Raw genomic sequence first — 23,896 nt, 5'->3', positions numbered from 1 at the left:
GTTCTCATTCCTCTTGTCAAATTACAGTAAATATTTGTATATTATACAAGTGAAATAAACTATCTACACAATATGTATTTCTGCAAACCTACCATGGTTGATGATATTTTTACAATAGCTTTGCCTTGAAGTTATAATTTCAGAGTTAAATATGCCTGCCTCTTCTCTCATAGCATTTGACTTCTCAGTTTGGATCAGGAAACTTTTCCTGCACAATGTAGTACATATAATCTAGATTCTTGCAAGAGCTTTGCTTTACCTTTCTATTTTTACTGGTGCATTTTACTCGTCTATTTGTACCTTTAGATATACAATAAAATTGGGATCAAATAAGGTACCTATCTGAATACAACGCCTGCTAGAGAGTTCTGATAACTGGTGAGGACGTCTCCGCCCCCATGCTTACTTTTCTAGAATTACCTACCTTTTCTTCAGTATTTCATTTTTTTTTCTAGAAACGATAAAATCATCTTATTTAATTGCCAAAGCCTAACAAACCAAAATACCCACCTTGCTGTGAGTGTTAGTGAAATACATACACAATTTGAGGGAATATTTTTATGGCATTGAGTCTTCTCATCCAAAAATATGGCATGTCTGTCCATTTCTCCTTTTACATACATATTTTAGTATGATTTTGTTATTTCCTTTTTTTTGTTGTATCTAAGTATTCCATAGGGGTTGACTTGGAATGTTTTTTTCCATTCCTATTTTATTACTAGAGAAAAGTAAATGATTTTTGTTTTTTGCATATTTTTGGATCCGTCTACTTTACAAAATTCTCTCCTTAAATCTAGGAGATTTTTACCAGATTCCTATGGGTTTTCTAACTTTACAATCATATCATCTGCAAAAATAGATAATTTTTCCTCTTCTTTCCCAATTTTTCTCCAGTTTTCAAATTTGTTGCCATAAAGTTTTAAATTATATTCTCTTTTAATACTCTTGGTCATTTTAATATTTGATCTTTCTACTTTCTGATCTTTTATAATTTTGCTTTTTTTCCTTTTAAAAAATTAGATTGTTTATCAAGTGGATAGAATTTTAATATAATAAGATTTTAAATTTATTTATATACTTTATTACTTTTCTCCTTTCTATTAAGATTTTACCTTTATTCAGTTCAGTTCAGTTCAATTCAATCGCTCAGTTGTGTCCAACTCTTTGTGACCCCATGAATTGCAGCACGCCAGACCTCCCTGTCCATCACCAACTCCCGGAGTTCACTCAGACTCACGTCCATCGAGTCAGTGATGCCATCCAGCCATCTCATCTTCTGTCGTCCCCTTCTCCTCCTGCCCCCAATCCCTCCCAGCATCAGAGTCTTTTCCAATGAGTCAACTCTTTGCATGAGGTGGCCAAAGTTTATTAATCATTCTTTATTGTTATTTTTCTAATTTCTTAGAATGTAGACTTAGTTGCTTTACTTCTCATCTTTATTCTTTCACAAGGAAGGCCTTTTGACTGTAAAATTTCTACAACTCTATGAAATTAAAGTAGAAAAATTGTACAGTCAAAAGGCCTTCCTAGTGAAAGGTCAGTAATTTCCCTTTTGATTTCTTCAAGTCAATTGTTTTCTAACTATTTTTTCATTTTCAAGAAGACAATTTTTGGCCATCTTTTGATAATTTTTTTTTTACTAATTGAATTAGGATCAGATAATGTGACCTATAAAATCTTTGTTTTTTGAATTTCTGAAGCTTTTTTTTTTGCCAGCTATATGATCAGTCTTTATAAATGTTCTATAGACACATAAAAAGTAATGAAAATTATCTATATTTGAAATGTAGGGTATTCTCCAGTTATTGTGTGTGGAAGCAGTATGGCACATAGATTAAAAGCAAAGAATAGAGGAAAATGTCTACTTTCAATCTCGAACTTACCATATGACCTTGACTGTGTTTGTAAGACATAAATAATAATGGTATTTACCTCATAGGGTATTTGAGAGAATTAAATTATTTAATATTCTTAAGTACTTAGAATAGAAATTAGCACATACCAAATGCTATATAATTAATTTTGTAAACAAAAATAATTCATATATGTCAGTTCATATATGTCCTTATTTCTTCTTTTCTACAGAATTGCCCAATACAGTCCAAAGAGATATATATTGGGTTTATTTAAGTTTTTGGTGTTTTTAAGGATGGCTCTGTATCAAAACATTGTAAGTGAAAGTGAAAGTCACTCAGTCATGTCCAACTCTTTGTCACCCCATGGACTGTCCATGGAATTCTCCAGGCCAGAATACAGGAGTGGGTAACCTATCCCTTCTCCAGGGGATCTTCCCGACTCAGGAATCAAACCAGGGTCTCCTGCACTGCAGGCAGATTCTTTACCAACTGAGCTATGAGGGAAGTCCTTACCAAAACATCGTTCTGATTCTATTTTAAATTTCAAATTATTAAAGTGATAGATTTTAAAACGTAATCCTTTTTTTCTTCTTTAGATTTTCATTTTACTTCCTTGAATTTTTTCTTATCTCTATTACTTATTTTTTACATTTGATGCACAATTTAAAATTTCTTTGCCCTTTAATAAACTTAGTCTCAGTCTCATTCTTCCTTAATTAGGTTGCCTTTTCTCCCAAATCATACATAAATAACCATTCTCCTTATGCTTTAGAATGCTGGATTTCCTTCAGAGCAGTTCAGGCAAATTAAGTAGCCTGTGTAATCAGATTGGATTACAGGTGTGTTCCCAAAATGACATTAAAGTGTACTGAGTTCTGTAGTCAGTTCATTCTTACAATTTCCAGTCTCCTTCATTTTTTGTGTAAGTCCAAGTTTTTGTCTCATATCATATTCCTTCTGCCTAAAGAAATCCCTTTAAAATTTCTTATAGTTCATGTCTGTTAGTAATGAATGACCTAGGTCTTTGTTTTTCTGAAAAGTCTCAATTTCCCTTCATATTTGTATAGAATTTGGGATTGACAATTTTCCCCTTCTAGCATTTTAAAGATTTTCCTCTGCAGCCTTAAGCTTTATTCCTTTCTCATAAGAAGTCTGATCTTTCTTATCTTCCTTCCATAGACCTGAACCATGAGGAAGGCTTTCTCCTACCTTCTACTCCACCATTGTCAAATCCAATCATTGAAAACAGCTTACCAACAGGGGCCATTTCCAAAGGTAAGCAGAAGGCCAGGGCAGACTCCGAGCTAGAGACAGTATGCTTTTCAAGGGCTGTATATTCGTATTGTAGTAGTGCTCAGTCGTGTCCGACTCTTTGCAACCCCATGGACTGTAGCCCCCCAGGCTCTTCTGTCCATGGGGATTCTCCAGGCAAGAACACTGGAGTGGGTTGTCGTTCCCTTCTCCAGGAGATCTTCCCAACCCAGGGATCAAACACATGAATCTTGCATCTCCTGCATTGGCAGGCAGATTCTTTGCCACTAACTCCACCTGGAAGCCCAGGGGGTGTGGGTGCAGCCATTACCATGCAGGAGAGAAGCAATGATTAGAACTCTGAGAGAAAGAGAGCTTGTGCCCTATGTCAGAAAATACACCACTCCATTACCCTGGAAGGGGAGTTTAAATGCATGGAAGAAAACATGTTACTTCCCTCAGAATTCTATACCTCCAAAGCATCATCTTTTCAAGTTTCCTGCTCGTGCATCTCTCTTTTCTTGGAAGAAGTAACCCATGACCTGCTATTTCCCACCCAAGCGGTTCAGGCCCATTCCAGACATGAACACAGATTTTCAGTCTCGAGGAATTAAATGAAAGAAAAATTAGTCTGTCTCTGCCTTTGGACTGATATTTATAATTCATTTCTGGTATAAGAAATAACAAATCCAGCTAGCCTAAGTACACCTCGGATATGAAGTATGCTCACATGCCGTTTGGAGCTCTAGTTAAACTTGGCCTGAACCCCAGTACCACCTCCTACGAGAGTTCAGAGTCCTTGGTACAATCTCTGAGGGTCCTGGGTTCCTTTGTCTTATGTCTCCCTCTCTCCAGCTCCTACATCCACGTGGGCTCTGCTAGTTCTGCTTAAGTCTAGACAGTTTATCAGTTTGCCCCCAAATGCCCCCATTACTTCAATATGTTGGGTGTATAAAAACTTTAATAACAGGTCACATATCATTTGGTCTCCATTTATTTTTTCTTCAAACACTCTTCAGTTTAAGGAGGATGTCCTGGGCTTATGATAAGAGAACAGAGAAGTCCACCAGCAGTAGTTGCTGGTATATTTTTAGTGGGAGGGTAAGGGAAAAGTAATATAAATTCTTTCCTAGGGAGAGTAGAGCAAAAATCAGCAGCTCATCAGAAACTTGGAATGGACATAGCCTCAAGTGATAAATTGCCCTCCACCAAATTCATAGAACAAGAAATGGATTTGAGCAGCTCCCCTGACTTCAGCACTACCACCATCTGTGAGAATTGTTAATACGTGTGGAGGCCCCATGTTGCAGTGAATGGCCATCAGAAATAAATTACTTTCCATTTGTGAAAACATTGCCAAATATTCTAGGCAAATATGATTGTCCGTATAATTGGGTTGATTTTCAAAATATTTAGTAATCAGTACAGCAGAGGCATCAACCAATCTGGATAGATCTGACCAATCATTAGAGATGTTAGGAGTAAGGACCCACTACAGCCCCATAGTGGACACCAGCTGAATACCTACCCTGCCTACAACTTAATAACAACTCTGCTAATTCACATCATTTTATACCCAGATGCTTCTTTCTCCTTCCCTTTCCCAACTATATTTAACTGGCCAAAAAATTTTATGCAAAAACATTTTGGCCAACCCAATACTTTGTTCATTCATTCATCTATCCATCTATTCAATAAAGATATCATTAAGCTCCTCCACGTGCTTTCCCAAACTTTCTCGGCTCCTGTCCCATCATCCCTCATACAGGTATCTTCCCTAATTAAATCCTTGTGTGCTTAGCCTCATCCTGGCATCTGTTTCTCACAAGACCCAGACTAACTCCTAATGGTGGTATCACAGTCACAGACAACAGAGTAGTTTGTTATATTTGAAACCATCCCTGTATCACTATGGAGGGTAACTTCCTCTCCATTTCTTTGGGCATGCGCATTAACAGACCCTGATTGCTGTTTCTTACTCTGTTCCTCTCCCCATCACACCAGCAGAATTCTACAGCTTCCCAATGAGGATCTACTTTTGTTTTTTTTATGAAATCTCATATGATCGCTTCCAGGGGAGGATAACAGTGCTAACAGAAGTCAGCCGTTTAAGCAGGAGTGAAGAGAGTAGGTAGTATTCGAACAGGAAGATTTGTAGGAGAGGGACTGGTGGAGCAGGGCAGGGAGAAATAATAGCAATCAGTTTAGAAAAGACTGAAACTTGGAACAGACCTCTTGGTGAACTCTGGCATGTGGTTCCTGGTTCATTTATTCTGGAGAAGATGCTACCTTAAGTAGAGGATAGACCAAAGAGTCACAGATCTTTTTCCAACGTCAAGTTCATAGGAGTTAGTGTGTGCAGTGTTCTCTTGTGGCAGAGATGAGGACAGGACATGCCCAACATAACTGCTTCCCCCTCTGCCAAAACCCTACAGCAACATGATATTGAAGAATAAGCATCCTGAGGTCCACCTGGCTTGCTGCCACACACACTCCAAAATCACAGCTGTGAGTTTATGGATGGGTGGTGCACCAAATCACTGAGAAGGACTGGCCACCCTGGGGAGACACTTTAATGAGAGTCACCCAACACGGAGGTGGGAATACACCTGTGGAAGGACTTGCCAAAGACATGCTTTCAGTCAGCCTCTGGGGCAACTCAGAGAAAATGGGAGAAAGGACTGGAAGGGCAGCCTCTCCCTTGCCACGTGAACCATGCTGCTTCAGGGGGACAGGATGAGCTGGAAGGACCAGTCTAGCCACCCTAGGCTGATAGCCAGTACTGATATTGACAAAGCCTCAAATTACAACAGGGCAAATGGGGAACTTAGTGACCCAGGGCCTCTGGATCACTGCTTCTAGCTCTTCAGTTCAGTTCAGTTCAGCCGCTCAGTCGTGTCCGACTCTTTGCGACCCCATGAATCGCAGTACGCCAGGCCTCCTTGCCCATCACCAACTCCCGGAGTTCACTCAGACTCACGTCCATCGAGTTGGTGATGCCATCCAGCCATCTCATGCTCTGTTGTCCCCTTCTCCTCCTGCCCCCAATCCCTCCCAGCATCAGGGTCTTTTGCAATGAGTCAACTCTTCACATGAGGTGGCCAAAGTACTGGAGTTTCAGCTTTAGCATCATTCCTTCCAAAGAAATCCCAGGGTTGATCTCCTTCAGAATGGACTGGTTGGATCTCCTTGCAGTCCAAGGGACTCTCAAGAGTCTTCTCCAACACCACAGTTCAAAAGCATCAATTCTTTGATGCTGTTTTCTTCACAGTTCAACTCTCACATCCATACATGACCACTGGAAAAACCATAGCCTTGACTAGACGGACCTTTGTTGGCAAAGTAATGTCTCTGCTTTTGAATATGCTATCTAGGTTGGTCATAACTTTCCTTCTAAGGACTAAGCATCTTTTAATTTCATGGCTGCAGTCACCATCTGCAGTAATTTTGGAGCCCCAAAAAATAAAGTCTGACACTGTTTCCACTGTTTCCCCATCTATTTCCCACAAAGTGATGGGACCGGATGCCATGATCTTCATTTTCTGAATGTTGAGTTTTAAGCCAACTTTTTCACTCTCCTCTTTCACCTTCATCAAGAGGCTTTTTAGTTCCTCTTCACTTTCTACCATAAGGGTGATGTCATCTGCATATCTGAGGTTATTGATATTTCTCCTGGCAATCTTGATTCCAGCTTGTGTTTCTTCCAGCCCAGCATTTCTCATGACGTACTCTGCATAGAAATTAAATAAGCAGGATGACAATATACAGCCTTGATGAACTCCTTTCCCTATTTGGAACCAGTCTGTTGTTCCATGTCCAGGTCTTACTGTTGCTTCTTGACCTGCATACAGATTTCTCAGGAGGCAGGTCAGGTGGTCTGGTATTCCCATCTCTTTCAGAATTTTCCAGTTTATTGTGATCCACACAGTCAAAGGCTTTGGCATAGTCAATAAAGCAGAAATAGATGTTTTTCTGGAACTGTCTTGCTTTTTCTATGTTCCAGTGGATGTTGGCAATTTGATCTCTGGTTCCTCTGCCTTTTCTAAAACCAGCTTGAACAACTGGAAGTTCACGGTTCACATATTGCTGAAGCCTGGCTTGGAAAATTTTGAGCATTACTTTTCTAGCGTGTGAGATGAGTGCAATTGTGCAGTAGTTTGAGCATTCTTTGGCATTGCCTTTCTTTGGGATTGGAATAAAAACTAACCTTTTCCAGTCCTGTGGCCACTGCTGAGTTTTCCAAATTTGCTGGCATATTGAGTGCAGCACTTTCACAGCATCATCTTTCAGGATTTGAAATAGCTCAACTGGAATTCCATCACTTCCACTAGCTTTGTTTGTAGTGATGCTTTCTAAGGCCCATTTGAACCCAGTTTCTAAGCTTTCTAAGAACCCAGTTGAACGGTTCTATGAAGACCTATAAGACCTTTTAGAGCTAACACCCAAAAAAGATGTCCTTTTCATTATAGGGGACTGGAATGCAAAAGTAGGAAGTCAAGAAACACCTGGAGTAACAGACAAATTTGGCCTTTGAATATGAAATGAAGCAGGGCAAAGACTAATAGAGTTTTGCCAAGAAAATGTGCTGGTCATAGCAAATACCCTCTTCCAGCAACACAAGAGAAGACTCTACATATGGACATCACCAGATGGTCAATACTGAAATCAGATTGATTATATTCTTTGCAGCCTGTGGCTCAGATCATGAACTCTTTATTGCCAAATTCAGACTGAAATTGAAGAAAATAGGGAAAACCACTAGACCATTCAGGTATGACCTAAATCAAACCCCTTCTAGCTCTTTACTCTCTATAAATATTCATGGAATTAAGGTGAATGGATTTGAAAATTAAGTAGAGGCATGTTTCAGACATTCTCATACCCTAGAGAGAATGAGTTCCTGCTGTCTCACCTGTACTTTGGCACTTGGTTGCAGTTGAGTTCAGCATTTCCAGTGCAGGATTAGATGAGCCATCCAGGGGTGGAGGACTCGAGGATAAGTCCACAGTGATAACAACTCCACATTCTCATGACTTGTAGGAGGGGAAACTATTCAGTACTCTGTGATCATCTAAACTTCAACTGGAAGTGCAGTTTCTATGCTGGCCTTGGGAGGAGCAGCAGCTCCTAGGGCCAGAGGTACCAGGACTGGCCATGGAAATGCCTTTGTCCACGTGACCCGAGCCTGTGTCCATGGCTCCACCTTGTTGTGGCTTTACGGCCACAAGGAAGTGCCCTTACTTACTCCAGACCCCTCATCATGGCTTAGCGGCAGGTGCCCAGGGAAATTCATCTCTAAGAAGGGCTGAAGAGAGAGGCAGTCATCCAGGTTCATTGTCCAAGTTGAGAAGGAAAATCTACACCTGCTTGTGATTTGAGAAAAGCCAAATGAATTGCCCCTTGCTGAGATTCTGTTGGAAGGTTAACAGCTGTGTCTCCATTAATGGTGAGTAGTTTTCAAGATATTCTTTCTTATATTTGACTTTGGAGAACTGAAGGACTGGATTCTTGGCAGTGAACCCTGTTTTTGAGGACCTGCCCTCTCTTGGATGGAGGCAAAATTTCACTGGGAAGGAAAACACTTCTCCATCTAGACGTTGGCTTCTTCTATGCTTATAACACCCAAAGGGACCAGCAGCATGATGTGCCTCTTGTTTTTGTCTTTTCCACGCCATCTCTTATTGGGCCATTTTGGGTGTGTATCTATGAGTCACTGTACATTATTAGTTATTGTGACATTTTAACTTTATCAGGAAGAAGTTTGAAGAAGTTGGGCTCTCAGGCCTGGACAGAGCACTCTATTAGACAACATAAAAGACAGCAAGTATAAGGAGGTTTTGTGAAGAAAATGGTCATTTGGTCTTATTCACTGAGGACTGAATATACAGAAAGTAGAATTAAGTGGGGCTTAAATTATGCAACACTGAAAGCTTATGAAGTTTAAGGTGGGGATCTTTAATAAAGGTTTGCCAACATTGTCAATTCCACTTGAAAGAAATTTCATCTAAATAGCTACAGATGTTACTGTCACATGAGAGCACAGGTCTTTTTAAGTTCTTCCCAAGGTACCAGCCAATCCTGACTGTGAGCATGAAACTCCAAGACCACATTTGAGGCACAGTTTTTCTACCCACTCAAGATAAGCCACATCTACATTTGTGAAAGTCATTAAGGTGTAAGAGGATCCCCTGGAGAAGGAAATGGCAACCCACTCCAGTATTCTTGCCTGGAAAATCCCATGGACCGAGGTGCCTGGCAGGCTACTGTCCATGGGGTCAGAAGAGTAGGACATGACCACGTGACTAAACCACCACCACCACCAGGAAGACTCAGGTTCTCTGAAGCGAACCTAGAGGCACGATGGGTCCCTGTTCTCACGGGCCCCCTTTTGGCAAAGGGCCAGGGCAACGCCATGTGGGCCTGGGAAGGTCACGGGCGCTAAAATGGACCTGCACCCCAGTGTAAGCTCTGTCATTACCAGTGGGGCGAACTTGGGCAGAAGTTTTTAACAACTTAAATCTTTTAAATGAGAAGAAACAAGCCACCCTTCCTCTTTCCTATAACTGTCTGAATACCTGGCAGTCTCCACCTTGGGCTTTAATCCTCTGTCTTTAACTCTGCTTCTTCATGGATGAGGAGTTCCTGAAAACTGAGATTCTTCTCATCCTTGACAGTGACTAGACATCAACAGTTTAATGTGTTTTTTGAATATCTGAATGAATGAATCATGGAGGTCTAGGTGGTGGCATTACTGTGAAAATTACATGTAATAAAGGTAGTCTCCTTTCTAAAGTCCATAGACTTAGACTTCTAGGAAAAGGAAGGGATCCTCCCAGAGGTGACCTAACAATGAGGATTCCCTCATTCACCCACTTGCTTTACACTCACCTTTAGTTCTTTTGACTAATGTCTGTTGAAGGCACCGGGCTGTGTTCCTTCCAGACACTGGGCCAAGTCCTGCAGGTCTATGAGAAGTCATGTTCCCTAGCTGACTATCTAGAGAGAAGATAATTTTAAATATTATATAAATATATAAAATTATAAAATAATATTATATAATTTTAAAAATTGTAATCAGGATAATAACTGCCTGAGTAGGGCATGCAGTGAGCACAGCGCAGGTGTGGATGTCTGCTCGGGAAAGTGAGGAGAGGTTCTATAAAGAAGGTGGCACTTATGCTGAGCCCTGAAGATGGAGTAGGAGTTTCCCAAACTGAGGGAGGAGAAATACCTGAGTGTCAGGTCTGCCTGTGACCCACTGGGCAATTTGGACAAGTTACTTTACCTCTAACAGACTCAGTCTCCTCACCTGTTAAGTAGAGTTAGCTCCTGGGGTTTCTTCCAGGATCCTGTAAGAGAACATTTAAAAGTGCACCACATCAATGCAGGTGATGCTAGATGAATAAGAATTGTTAGGGTGGTGTTGCATGAGTAAGAGCCTAGCAGTGAGAGACTCTGGTTGTTACGGGAATCACATTCAGGTTTTCTTGGGTATCTAAGAGGGACCCCAACAAATAGTGCTTCCCTTTCCCACCTGAGTTTGGAATAATTAGAGAAAAATTGAAGAGTAATTACTGAGGCCAAAATATCACCTTTCAAATGGTAATAGCTAAGTTGGAGAACAAGACCTGGAACAAGGTAAAAAGAGCTTGAAGGCACCCAGCCCGGGCAGATCTGGGCATGATGTCTTCTCAAATAGAAGCCTGCCCTGGGAAGACTCAGCATTTGGAGCGGCAGAGGAAAACTCCCAAGACAGCCAAGGGAGGAGTGCAGCTGAGCTGGCCCGTTGTTCTTTCCTATTTTTTCACTGAAGGACTTGCAGGGGGCAGAGTGAGTGAAGGGCGATGTACGGCTGGAGTTTTCTTTGGAAACCACTTTCTTGTGGAAATGTTGGGGTGGAGAGAGGGGCAAGGGCAGACCCCTTTAACACAGTGTTACTAGGGCATGGGGGCTGGGGCACGGGCAGTATTCTGAGGGTGGAAAGGATATAGAGATGTTGCTGAGGTATGATAGGCAGGCAGGGCCCAGGGTCATGTAAAGCCTGGTGTGCCAGGCCAGGCAAATGGACTGCAGGTGGGCTGACCGCAGAGAAGAGACATGGTGGACCAGGACTGCTGAAGAGACCAACTAGAGGGGCTGGCATTGCAGATGTATGGATACAGTGGCTCCAAACCTCATGCTTATAGGAAGAGAGAAGCCTGGAGCCCTGGTTCCGCCAGGCCATTGGGAAGTTGAAGATACAAGCAAGGAAGTGGGACCTGGGTCAGACAAGCTTGAAGTGAAAACAGAAGAGAGAGATACTCTTGGGTGAGCTCCAGAAGTCAAGAACCAGGAATATAATCCATTCAGAGAGGAAAGCAAAATTTGATAGGGGAGTGGAAAATCTGAACAGTTAAAAGAATATAGAAGAGAGTAACATTCTCAGATTTGTTTGAAATGTAAGATTTGGGGATGATAAGAAAATGCAAGCGGCAGCCCTGAAAATAGGCAGTTTCAGAGGAATAGAGGTAAATGTCCTTAGAGTGGGTGGGGTCAAGGATGTAGAGGGGTCATCCACAAGGACATGGACTCCTTTAGAATGACGTCAAAGTTCAAAAGCAGAGGCAACATTTTACACTTTTGACATATGGTATTGGGTCAATTGGGCTTCCCTCATGGCTCAGATGGTAAAGAATCTATCTGCAACGTAGGCTACCTGGATTCAATCCCTGGGTCAGGAAGATCCGCTGGAGGAGGGCATGGCAACCCACTCCAGTGTTGTTGCCTGGAGAATCCCATGAACAGAGGAGACTGGCAGGCTACAGTCCATGCAGTTGCAAAGAGTCCAACATGATTGAGTAACACACACACACACACACACACACACACACACACATACATTGGGTCGATTTTAATAGGTATATGGGAAGATCCCCTGGAGAAGGGAATGGCAACCCACTCTAGTATTCTTGCCTAGAAAATTCCATGGACAGAGAAGCCTGGTGGTCTACAGTCCATGGAGTTGCAAAGAGCTGAACATGACTGAGCAGCTAACACACAAATGATGGAACCAAGAAAAACAGACACAACAACCTTCAAAATATCAACAACCATCAGCAAAAAAATTAAATAACCCCCCAGGTTTATGCAAGAATGGAGTCATATAAACACAGATATTTACAGTTGTGGAATATAGGCCTTGTAACATTTATAGAAGGAGCAACAATGAAGTCTTTTTTTTTTTCCTACTAAAGAAGAATGCACTGGCTGCAGGCCCATGGAGGAAATCTTCACCAAATATGTGCCACCTCCAATGGCTAATGTACTCCCTCTTACCTCCAAAGCACACAACCTGGAGCAGTGTCTGCCCCCAAACTGTAAATCCATCCAATATCCTAGAAGCTCATCTGCAAACCAGACTACACATGGGCTGTGAGTTTGTGAGAGAAATGCAATCTCTTCCACATACACAGAACCAGATGGCATTTATCCCATCAGCTGATATTTGTGATTATTACTATTATTTTCTGTAATTGCCCTTCTGGGTCCTGTTTACTCATATCATGCTAAGTAATTGTAATTAACCAATGAAATATTTGGAGCTAAGCTAGTTCAAAGCTATGGTTTTTCCAGTGGTCATGTATGGATGTGAGAGTTGGACTGTGAAGAAGGCTGAGCGCCAAAGAATTGATGCTTTTGAACTGTGGTGTTGGAGAAGACTCTTGAGAGTCCCTTGGACTGCAAGGAGATCCAACCAGTCCATTCTGAAGGAGATCAGCCCTGGGTGTCCTTTGGAAGGAATGAGGCTAAAGCTGAAATTCCAGTACTTTGGCCACCTCATGCAAAGAGTTGACTCATTGGAAAAGACTCTGATGCTGGGAGGGATTGGGGGCAGGAGGAGAAGGGGACAACAGAGCATGAGATGGCTGGATGGCATCACCAACTCGATGGACGTGAGTTTGAGTGAACTCCAGGAGTTGGTGATGGACAGGGAGGCCTGGCGTGCTGCGATTCATGGGGTCGCAAAGAGTTGGACACGACTCAGGGACTGAACTGAACTGAAGCTAGTTCAAAAAAGAAACTGAGGCCAACATGATGGAATGTGTATAGCAATTCCATCTCATAATGCTATGTACTTTCAGCTAAAGTATATAGCATTTTATTAAAACCAGATGGAATTTGTTCACTTTTGTTGTGGCAGTCAGTCATCTTAGACAACCCTACAAATATGCTATGAAAAAAAAAGGAAGCCAACAGGGGCAAAGTAATTCTAACAAATCTTGAGGTACTGTCTTAACAACAGTTCTTTTCCAGGAATGTCTTACAATAGTTTTCTGCCAGGAAGAATCCTTGAGAATGCCAACCTTCATTGTGGTGATCTAGAAGGAAAGAGCTTTGAAAAACAGACCTCCTTTCCCCCATAGATTTCCCTGTCAAGATACATAAAAGAATTCAGACTAATCAAAAAGCCCAATTGAGCTGGCTGCCTAACTAGGACAGGCCCAACCTTGAGTTCAGAGAGCTTTCTAATGCGTTCCATCCGTCTCTCCAAAGAACAAAATTTACAGGATATGTTGGCTGCAAAGGAGGCTTGCTTCTAATGAGAAAGATGATCACATAGTAGCTGAAATGGCATATCATGGAAGTTTAACTCAACTCTGAAAATACTATTGCTCTGAATAAATGACCCATGCCCAATATGCTGAATTTTTTTCTCTTTCTTCTTCCCTCTTTCCCTCCTCCCTTCCTTCATTCTTTCCCTCCTTTCTTTCTCTCTTCCTTCTTCCCTTCCATCCCTCCCTTCCTCCATTCCTTTTTTTCTTTCTGCCTTTTGCTATTTAATCATCATGAAACAAGTAGCCAGAAGTCATGTGAAGACCTGAAGAGTCAGCCCTTGAGGTTCTTTATCATCTGGTCCACCTTTCCCGTGCAAACCGAGCAGAGGATGGCTCCTCTTCACCCCAGCAGGATGAACACTCTATTGTCTTATCTTTTGCCTTGTTTCCACTCACACCTTCCTCCCCAGCACTCACAGGCTGTGATCACCCCTGTCTCCACCTGCTGTCTGCACTGGCTTTTTTTTTCTTTGTTTTCATTGCTGCACAGGCTTATCTCCAGTTTGAGAGAAAGGGAGGGGGCACTTTAGCTGTGGTACGTGGGCTTCTCACTGTGGTGGCTTCTCTTACTGCAGACATGGTCTTAGTTGCTCCAAGGCATGTGGGATCCTCCTGGATCAGGGATCAAACTCATTTCTCCCACATTGGCAGGCGGATTCCTTACCACTGAGCCACCAAGGAAGGCCCCTGCCTGGATTTGTCTGCCCCTCTCAACTATCTCCCTATATCCTTCAAGGTCTAATTCATGTTCCATTCTCCATGAAATCTTGCCTAATGACACCAGCCAACACCAATCTTATCCTTTCCTGGTTATCCTCCCACTTACTATCAAATCAAGGATAGAAATTGTTGCTGTGCTTGGACCTCTGTCTTGTAGATTCCTAGGTTACCTCTGAGCTGAAGGCCTTCTAGCAATAATGATGAGAATGGTATAGGAGCAGTGTGTGTCTAGTACTTGCCAAACCTGGTCTAAACTGTCTAACTTGGTAGAGGTTGCGTTGGAACTTAATTTTACATCGTCTCGTATTATCCCATTATATAAAGTTCTAGGCTCTTATGGCCCTTCTGATAACATTTGCAGCTTTTAAGGGATAAACCGTTAAAGTTTTAGAAAGAGACAACCATAAAAGATGTCATAGAGAGTTACAACTGATCCCTCTGGAGGGGCCCCTCAAGCTGGCTTTCCCTTCTTAGGGTTGGTTTGACAGAACCCAAAATATGATTTTGAGGATGCACTCAGGGATGATGGATTTCCTGGTGTGTTTTCTCACAAATACGTGTATAAACGTATCCATCTTCATCCTCAATATATAAACCAGATTAACAATTCTTTTGTAATTAGAGATAGTCCTTCCCAGAAACTATACTTCCCAGGGCTACTTCTACAAGGCACTTCCTTCTAAATAGAGGATGGGTAAGAACTTTGATTAGTGCCCAGGAAGTTGCCAGGGAACATGAAATCAAACCCTTTCCACATTTTTCCCCAGTGGATGAAACTGCTCTGGCCGTGTCACTTGTTGGCCGTGCTGGCCTTTAGCATGTACTCAATATCTCTGTGCCTTTCCAGTTGTCTACACAAATAGTACGTAACTCAGTGTTGTTGTAAAAAGTGCTCACAACAGTGAGTAGCACCAGCTAAGCACTTAGTCAATGGTAGTTTTTTGTGTTTATTATGTATATCTTTTCACCAGTATTTGAGACATATTTCCATAATAACACAACAGCCCTAATGGAATAGTGAAGCCCACACTGATTTTTTTGAAACTTCAAAGATTATTCTAAATCCAAGAGCACCAAGTCAAATGGCCTATTTTTCCTTTGTCTTTTGCACACTTCTCCACTCTTTTTGTTTTATTGACCGTGATCTGTACTCCTGGTTGAACTTCTTTTCTCAATTTTTATTCATCAAACCACAGGAGCAGAATGCTGTGTGTCTCTGAAGCCCTTAACCTCAAGGACTTGTTGTCACTTCCTGAAAATGCTTTTCCCCAGAAATCTTTCTCCTCCTTTTACTATATTTTCTGTGAAAGTGTTTGCTGCTCAGTTATGACCCATTCTTTGAGACCCTATGGACTGTAGCCCGCCAGGCTCCTCTGTCCATAGGATTGCCATTTCCTTTTCCAGGGTTTCTTCCCAACCCAGGGATTGAACCCGGCTCTCCTGCATTACAGGCAGATACTTGACCCTCTGAGCCACCAGGGAAGCCTTGTGGCTTCCCCCTACCTGGTGGGACCTGCCGCCTTCAAAGGTGATTGTCACACATGGAAGGCAGCTGTAGGCGGGCCTGGATGATTCATGAGGCTGGCGGCTGGCCCTGCCCCTCCTCCTGTCTCGGGGGACACTCAAGCCAGCATAGAACCCTGTTTTGCAGGTGTTTCTTAGTTGAGTATCAAACCAGTGGACCAGTACTTATTCCTGAAACACCGGCAAATATATAAAAGACTTTGCTGCCTTATTCTTTTTATATAATCGTTGTTAATAATAAAGGAGTAGCCACACCTACCATAGTTTCTATTGGATGAAAACGTGAATGGGGAATTTTTTTTTTAAGCTTCCAGCTCTCTACGAAGTGCAGGCAGTTCCCAGGTGGGGACGGTGGTCTAGAGCTGCCAGGGACAGCTCGTGAGAGCAGCCAGGGACAGCTTGGGAGAGGACCCAGCTCTATTGCAAGAGAAATATGCAGAGCCTGCCCTGCAGGCCCGTGACTAGAATTTTTCCTCCTTCCCTCCCTGGTTGTTTTACAAGGTATCGGATGACTGGCAGCACCCAGTCAATGTGGAGAACTAGAGACTGGAGTCAACACCTTCCTCCCTTCCCCCTCCTATTTATTTTTCTTCCTCTACCCCTCCCCCTCAGTCAAAACACCAACCCACCAGCCCAATCCAAAAACCTCTGAAGAGGTAAAGTGTTAGAATGTATGAAATCAAAGGATTAACAGTATCAAGAGAAGAGGGAGTAGAGTAGAAATGAACACAGCATTGTAGAGCAACTATACTCCAGTAAAAGTTAACTTAAAACAGAGAGAGAGGGAAGAGGGAGACAGAATAAGAGGAAAAATCAGAATTTCAACATTTTTTTCTCCTTCCAGGGAAAAAATAGAGTCTAGCTCTCTGGGCAAGTAGGCCATCTATCTGGGAGGGAGAACCCACGTTTTCCCCAGGTAGTACATTCCAGAGAGTGAATAAACTGTCAAGAGATGCTGGACTGGGGCCATAGAAATACATGACGTTAAAATGCAATGATAGAAGCTGTTGACAATCCTTCGAAAGATGCCAGAGGGTTTAAGAGGCAGACGCAATACTCGCAGGTGCTGCTGCTGCACCGGCTGAGTTGTAGAGTTCCTGTCTTTTGCTGCTGGAAAAGCTGAGGCAACACAATGACTTGCCCAGGGTCACACACCACGCTTGGGACAGAAATAACCCTGACTCCCCCTTCCTGGCTCTAATCAGCTGACAACGCCACTTTATTACTGTACTATCATTCCAATCTGAATCATGTAAATTGCTCCTAATTGTAGGTCTGCGGTGAACTGTAACCTCCGTGTGACTTCTAGCTGCCAGACCATCGAGCTAGGAAGTGACTGAAGTTTCACAAACTCCTGAACATGGGATGAACTGCTGGGGCAGGGAGTCGGGGAGTGTTTGAAAACTTGACTCTGAAAGTTCTGAGAAGCATCATATTTGGATTTTTTTTTAATGAATTTGAAATGTCACCTCTCATTTATTAAATTTGAACAAAGAAGCACTTGGGATCCAAATGGATGACATTCAGAAAAGCATTCAGGAATAAATCTCAGATATTTTCCAAGCATTCAATCTTCACACAGTTCCTTTTCATGCTCATTAAGTGACTGTTTTTGTATTTAAACATCCTAGGTTATCACATGTGAAATCTAAAAGATAAATGAACAGACTAGTGATGACCAGTGGGAGAGGGAAAAGGGGAGGGGTAAGACGGGGTAGGGGAAAAGTGAAAGTCACTCAGTTGTGTCCAACCAGTCATGTCCGACTCTCTGCAACCCCATGGACTGTAGTCCCCCAGGCTCCTCTGTCCATGGAATTCTCCAGGCCAGAATACTGGAGTGGGTAGCCATTCCCTTCTCCAGGGGATCTTCCCAACCTAGGGATGGAACCCAGGTCTCCTACATTGCAAGTGGATTCTTTACCATCTGAGCCACCAAGGAAGCCCTAAGTGTAGGGGACTAAGAGGTAAAAACCAGTATATATAAAATAAATAAGAAAAAAAGATATATTGTACAGCACAGGGAAATATGGCTGTGATTTTGTAAGAACTTTAAATGGAATAAAATATAGAGACTAAAATAACATTGCAAATCAACTATACTTCAATTTTTTGAAAGCTGTCAAAATGATAAAAGTAAATAAACTTTCTTTTTAACTCTTTTATAGTCTACTATTGGAAGGGGGTGGGAGGAGGGGCCCAGGAAGCAACCAGGCATAGAAATTCAGATCTGTCCTTGGGGCTGGACACGTGCCATGCAGGAAAGAAAGTAAATTCCAGTTGGCAAATTGCTCTAACTGATTCATTTGTCCACCCAGAGACGCCACCTACCTGCTCGCAGGTATTCAGGTGAATGACAGGTGGGCGGGACCTATTGAATGTTTGAATAACTAAGGTCCCAGCAATGTTTTATCTGTCGAGGCTCCTGTGATGTCACACATTTCCTGGTCTCCACCAACCAATGCCCTCCTCCTTCCTCTAGGCACCTGTAGGACGGAGGTGGAGGCCGGTTACTGCCGGGGCAGCCCAAGGAGTTGCTGGACTCAGCCACAGGCGTGAGAACGGCTGGGGTGCTGCTGCTTTGAGAGCCCCAGGCAGCACTTGGAAAGGTGAGCTGAAGCCCTGCTTGTTCCTCTCAGGACGTTTAGACTGTGGACCCCTGACGGATCTGAAGGAAGAATGTGAGTGAAAAATAGAAGCTGAATGGGTGTTTGTCCCAGAGGGAGAAGTTCTTTTTGAAAGGAAAGAGATGGCTTTGACATTTTGGATGCAGAGGAAAATTCTCCCAGGTCAGATATTTAATCCTTTCGGTTTCTCTTAATCATTAATCCAGCCTCTGCTTGTCTGGGAAGTTGAACTGATTACTATTATTTTTAAACTCTGAGGAGGAGTGGATACTTTTTTTTGAAACTTCAAGATGCAGACCTGTGTTAGGAGGGGGCTGAAATTGGAGTTGACTTATTTTCCCTTACTTTCTGCGTTCACCAGAGGCAATTTCCATCTAGACCTATGAGATGACCTTAATTATGACCCCCCCACCAACACACACACCCTCTGAAAATCTGTTCCTCCAGCAGGTAAATTCTATTGCCCTTACTCAGAAGCCTGCACCCCAGGCTTCTTCCTTCTTTCTTCTCTAGAGAAGTCTCCTGTTTTCTTTGTCCTTTATTCTTTTTAAAACTACTTCACAGACTTGGATTAGAATTGTTTACATTCAGACCCTGAGTTGGTTGCCTGCTGACCTTTGGCTAAAGTAAAGATCATTTCCTCAGTGTTTACAAGAATATAGATTCAGGTCTGATGTGTAATTTTTTGGAACTCTTCCATTTTTTTTCCCCTCTCTTTTCTTTGCAAATATACCAAGGAGACTGTTCTGCCAGGCCCTTTCTTTCTTAAGTAATTTTACCTCTAGGATCCATTTTGTTTTCTTAATCCTGACCACACAGACTGCTACCACTTCTGTTCTGAATGGCCCAGTAGCCACACACACTCTCCATCCAATACTGCTGTTAGAGGAAAAGAAACCATCTCCAAACCTGGCTCCCTACTGGGATGAGCTGGAAAACTGGGAGAGAAAAGTCAACCTGTGAGGGAGGCATTTCATCCTGAATTCCTTCATGGGCTATTTTTCTGAGATTTCAGTTAGCAAGGGAATAATCTGTTAGGACTATTCCTGTTCCTATAGATATTCATATTCATCCACCCAGAAATTCAAAGTTCGTATCAGTTCTCCTAAAGTATAAACTGACACAAATTGAGAACACTTTAATCTCAGATGTTTGCTTCTCCCCCGAGACTCTGCCTCACACTTGTTGCCAGTTTCTCTTACTCCTCAGAGGCTTGTATTGCTCTTCAGGTGACCTTTGTCTGTCCTTTTCCCCTGAGCCTTGTGTTTGGATGGTGGTGGCTGCTTGTCCTTCACCAATAGCCTCACTTGATTCAGAGTTTTGTCAGCACAAGAGAGAAAAAGATCTCTTAGATCCTAAATCTTCTGGATAGAACTGTGTTCTTAAAGTCACAAACCTCTCCACGATATTTCCTTCCCCCTGTGGGCCGTGGTTCGTTAGGTCTCTGAATAGTAGGTAATGTCTGACTAAGCCAATCATTTTATCACTATATGCCAGGGCTCCTGACTATTAAATGAACAAAGCTATGGATACTATGCCCCCAGATATAAGAAAGAAAAAAAAATTACAGAGACTGGAATTCAGAGTCAGGTGATTTAGAATGCAACTGGTATCTTGGATAATGTGTACATGAGTTTTGTTCACAGGGATGAAAAGACCCCCAGTGGTTCCCTTCCTGTAGCAACTCCATCCCTTGGTTAAGTGCAAAATGGCTTGATTGAAAACTGTACAGTCTCTTCCATTTACATCTTCCTTACATTACTTCTCTGAGTCTCTGTTTCTTCATCAGTAAAACAAGAACTAATAATCCCAACAATATAAAATGGTCCTGAGAAGTATGTAGGGTAACATATACAGAGCATCTAGTGGCCAGTGCCTGGTGTTAAGTGGGTACCAAGCAAAGGCTAGATCCAGCCTCCTTGAGGGTGTTTATCTGGATTGCTGGAGGAAATAGTCTGACCTTTCTGAGATAAAAGGTCTAATGTGGTTGCACTTGTTAGGAACCCTGATAGTTCTTGTTATGGTTATTAGTTGTAAGTAATTAACACCGATGTTCACAGTGTAGAGAAAGGAGACAGGCAGGAGGGAAGAAAATCCTTAAACTGTGTCATTAAACAGGCCAGGCAGATTGGTTCCTGCCATTCTCTCAGGCCAGCTTTAGGAGCTGCTAGCCACGCTGTTACTCCTGCCTTTTCCCTCCTCAAGACTCTCATCCCACAACAGCCCACAAAGTGTGGTCCTCTGCAGGCTTTCGGGGGAAACGGTCTGTTGGCATTTGTGCAATCTGACTTGGCAGACAGCCCTCTCTGCTTTCAGTTGTGTTATCTCCAGGGCAGACTGCTGCGTGGTCTCCTCCAGTCTTGCAGGTAAACACCCTTGGCTGCAGCCTGGTGAGCTGCAGGGCTAAGTCCCTGGGAGGAGGAGCCTGCCCTCGACTGAGGAAGGGGAACTGGGAGGTCTTGCAGACATGATCATCTCCTTAATGGTCTGTCATGTGCCCTCTGATGACCTTGAGCGATTGCATGAGAGCAGGTGTGTTCCTAGTGCCCTGAGAACTTCTCCAGGTCTCACCTTATCCTGACAAGATAAGGTCATCATCAAAAAGATAATTTTCATCATCAAGAGCAAGGTAACAGCCTAGTGGATTGAGATCAGGGGTTCATAACCTTGAACTGATTACTAGCTTGCTCAGTGGAACCTGGAGATGCACCTCAACCTCCCCATCCATCAGTTTCCATATTTACCTTTTTCCCTAAAAGGGATGTCAATGTGTTGTGGTTCACATCCCCAGGCCCCATAACAGAAGCTGGATGGGCTGTGCACCTATGTGAGTAGGTCAGGTTGACTGCCGGGGAGTGGCCATATGCCTCATTAGGAAATATTAGTCTTATTTATTGAATTCTAGGTGGAATGGTACTACTGCATTAGAACAGTGGCCTGTTCTTTGTCATCAGTCTCCCTGAGTTAAAAAACCCAGCTCCACCTCCTACTAGCCTTGTAACCTGGGATGGGTTATGTAACCTCACTTTACCTCAGCTATAAGAAAATTGTGAAGCTGAAATGCACTGAAATGTTTAAAGTGCTTAGAATAGTCTTTGGCACAATGTCAACTATTATTTTCTTGAAAGGAAGGCATAGTGGCTAGAATCAATCAGATCTGGGCCCGTTCCATCAGGTAATTATTAAACTAAATAAGTAATTGAATATCTCTTTGTCTCAGTTTCATCATCTGGAAAACAGAATACTTACCAAACCCAGTGCTATTGTGAGGAATAACTGAAATGGTTTCATATAAAGTGGCTGGTATATAGAAAGCACTCAGTAAGTGTTAAATTGTGTAGTATTAAAGGAAGCAATTGTTATATTGGATACAGCTAGACTTCCTAGGTCATGCTACAGTTTGGCTATAATAATGATGGAAACAGTAGTAAATTGAGAACCAAATACTCTCTGAGCAAAACAGGTTTCCCAAAAGGCCCCCAAAGGCTTAGAGGGAGAACCTGGTAACAAAGATTATTAATATCTTGTTTATCTTGGAGTTCCAGGCCAGGGGTGCTGTCAGTTGAAATGCCTGGTCCTTTGCAGAACTGTGGGTAGTAGGATTCTATGATGTAAATAAACAGTGGGGTATCCTGGAGTGGTGATTCCTGGCTTCCAGGGACTCCTTAAAGTGGGGAAGATAAGGTCTGCTAGGATTCTAACTACTTAAAAGGCCATTCTGTATGATGCTGCCGAGAGGGGACGTATGAGAGATACTCTAAAATGTGTCCTCCCCCTTGCCTCGGCATTCGTGGACTCTCTGATGTATGTAACTCATCCTGATATTTGTGTGCTGGCACCGCATAGACTCACTTTTATGTGGGTGGCAAATTTATTGTTCTCTGACAGGGCCTCTAAATAACATGGGCTTTTCAAAACCATTTGGAAGGAAGACTACGTCACTCTTTCTGGGTTAATAGGATTTAACCATCTATTATCTCCAAAGAATAAAGGTTTACATGAAAGCCATACAAATTGCAAAGCACAAAAACTTCACTGAGCTGAAACAAGAAACAGAAGTGTTGATTCTCCTCTATAAACTTCTTCCATTCATCTTTTCCTCTTCTTTGGTTCTAAGATGAGGACAACACAGTGACCTGTTGCTTACCCACAGATGTATTTCCGATCAACATGAGGCAGAACTTTCTAAGAATTAGAGTTGTCTAAAAGTCCAGTAGACTGCCTTGCAGTGCACTGAGTTCCCTGTCTGAAGGTGGTTGTTTTTTGCTATATTTAGTACCTAGTAAGATGGCATCCCACTCCAGTATTCTTGCCTGTAAAATCCCATAGATGGAGGAACCTGGTAGACTACAGTCCATGGAGTCCGAAAGAGTCGGACACGACTGAGCAACTTCACATGTTTACTGAATGAACGAATGACAAAGAAGACTTGCATCTCTTTAGTAGCACATACCACTCATCTGTACAATAAAGATTAGATCACGGATCTCATAGGGTCATTCTAAAGATTAACTGAGAAAATACATGAAAATTATCCAACATAGTATCTTGCACTTAGTGAACTGCTCATTAACTAGTAATAATTATGTTTTATTTTACATTATAAAATATAATCTAAAAAGGAGGGGAGAGAAGGGATTCCTGGGATTCAAGTAGAGGATAGAAAAGATGACCCCCAAATTTGAGGTTTGTGGTTTTCTATTCCTGTTCTCTTCACCCTGCCCTTCTGTGTCTGCCTTTCCAGAAGAATACTTCATCCCCTCCCCCTCCTTCCAGTTTAGGGAGCCACACTCTTTGACATGGTGGATTGACAATACACTTCTGTCAGTGGCTAAGTTCTGCCCCAATTAACCAGAGATCTTTTATATATATATTATTAATATGTGACTTAGAATGTGTGGACTGCAGTTCCACCATTATTTTCCAGTGACTCTTGGTCGCTTCTTGTGTTTGAAGCATTTGTCACAGGGATGGAAAAGACTTCATCAATAGCAAAGAGTGGAAACTCTACAAGAATTTTCTCTAATAGCCTCTTGGCATGGAGCATGGCAATAATACATATATGATGGTGAGGTCTAAATATGTCATTGCTATCTGTTGAGATGATTTACATAACTTGCTGATGACTGCTCTCACAGTCACGTGGCCGTTTTTGACTAGTACGCTACATGTTTAGGCTCCAGCATACTCACGTTAACACATGAGTCATCTGGTGTTTTCAGATTCCTCATTAACTATTATCATTATGCTTGTCTTATGCCTTCCAAAACACACACACAAACTCAGCTATTCTACCTGTAGTTCTTTTTTCTCCCTTGGGGCCCTA

At 42.3% G+C, this 23,896-nt stretch overlaps 1 protein-coding gene across 4 annotated transcripts in view; it reads left to right on the top strand.

The window, feature by feature from the left end:
- Nucleotides 1-23,896, top strand: part of LNX1 (ligand of numb-protein X 1) — a 191,619-nt gene that overhangs the window by 41,710 nt on the left and 126,013 nt on the right. For 2 of the 4 annotated variants that reach the window (XM_061420169.1, XM_061420165.1), the window contains exon 2: nt 18,426-18,552. The exons of 1 other annotated variant lie outside the window; for it this stretch is intronic. The gene's annotated coding sequence lies outside the window, so the exon portion shown is untranslated. Of the gene's footprint in view, nt 1-18,425; nt 18,625-23,896 lie in introns of all 4 variants that reach the window. One more of the 4 variants, XM_061420166.1, reaches the window with a different exon arrangement.

The sequence above is a fragment of the Bos javanicus genome, chromosome 6, assembly GCF_032452875.1.
Source record: "Bos javanicus breed banteng chromosome 6, ARS-OSU_banteng_1.0, whole genome shotgun sequence".
Taxonomy (NCBI): domain Eukaryota; kingdom Metazoa; phylum Chordata; class Mammalia; order Artiodactyla; family Bovidae; genus Bos; species Bos javanicus.
Note: the sequence above shows the minus strand (reverse complement) of the source record. Positions and strands in the feature narration are given on the sequence as shown.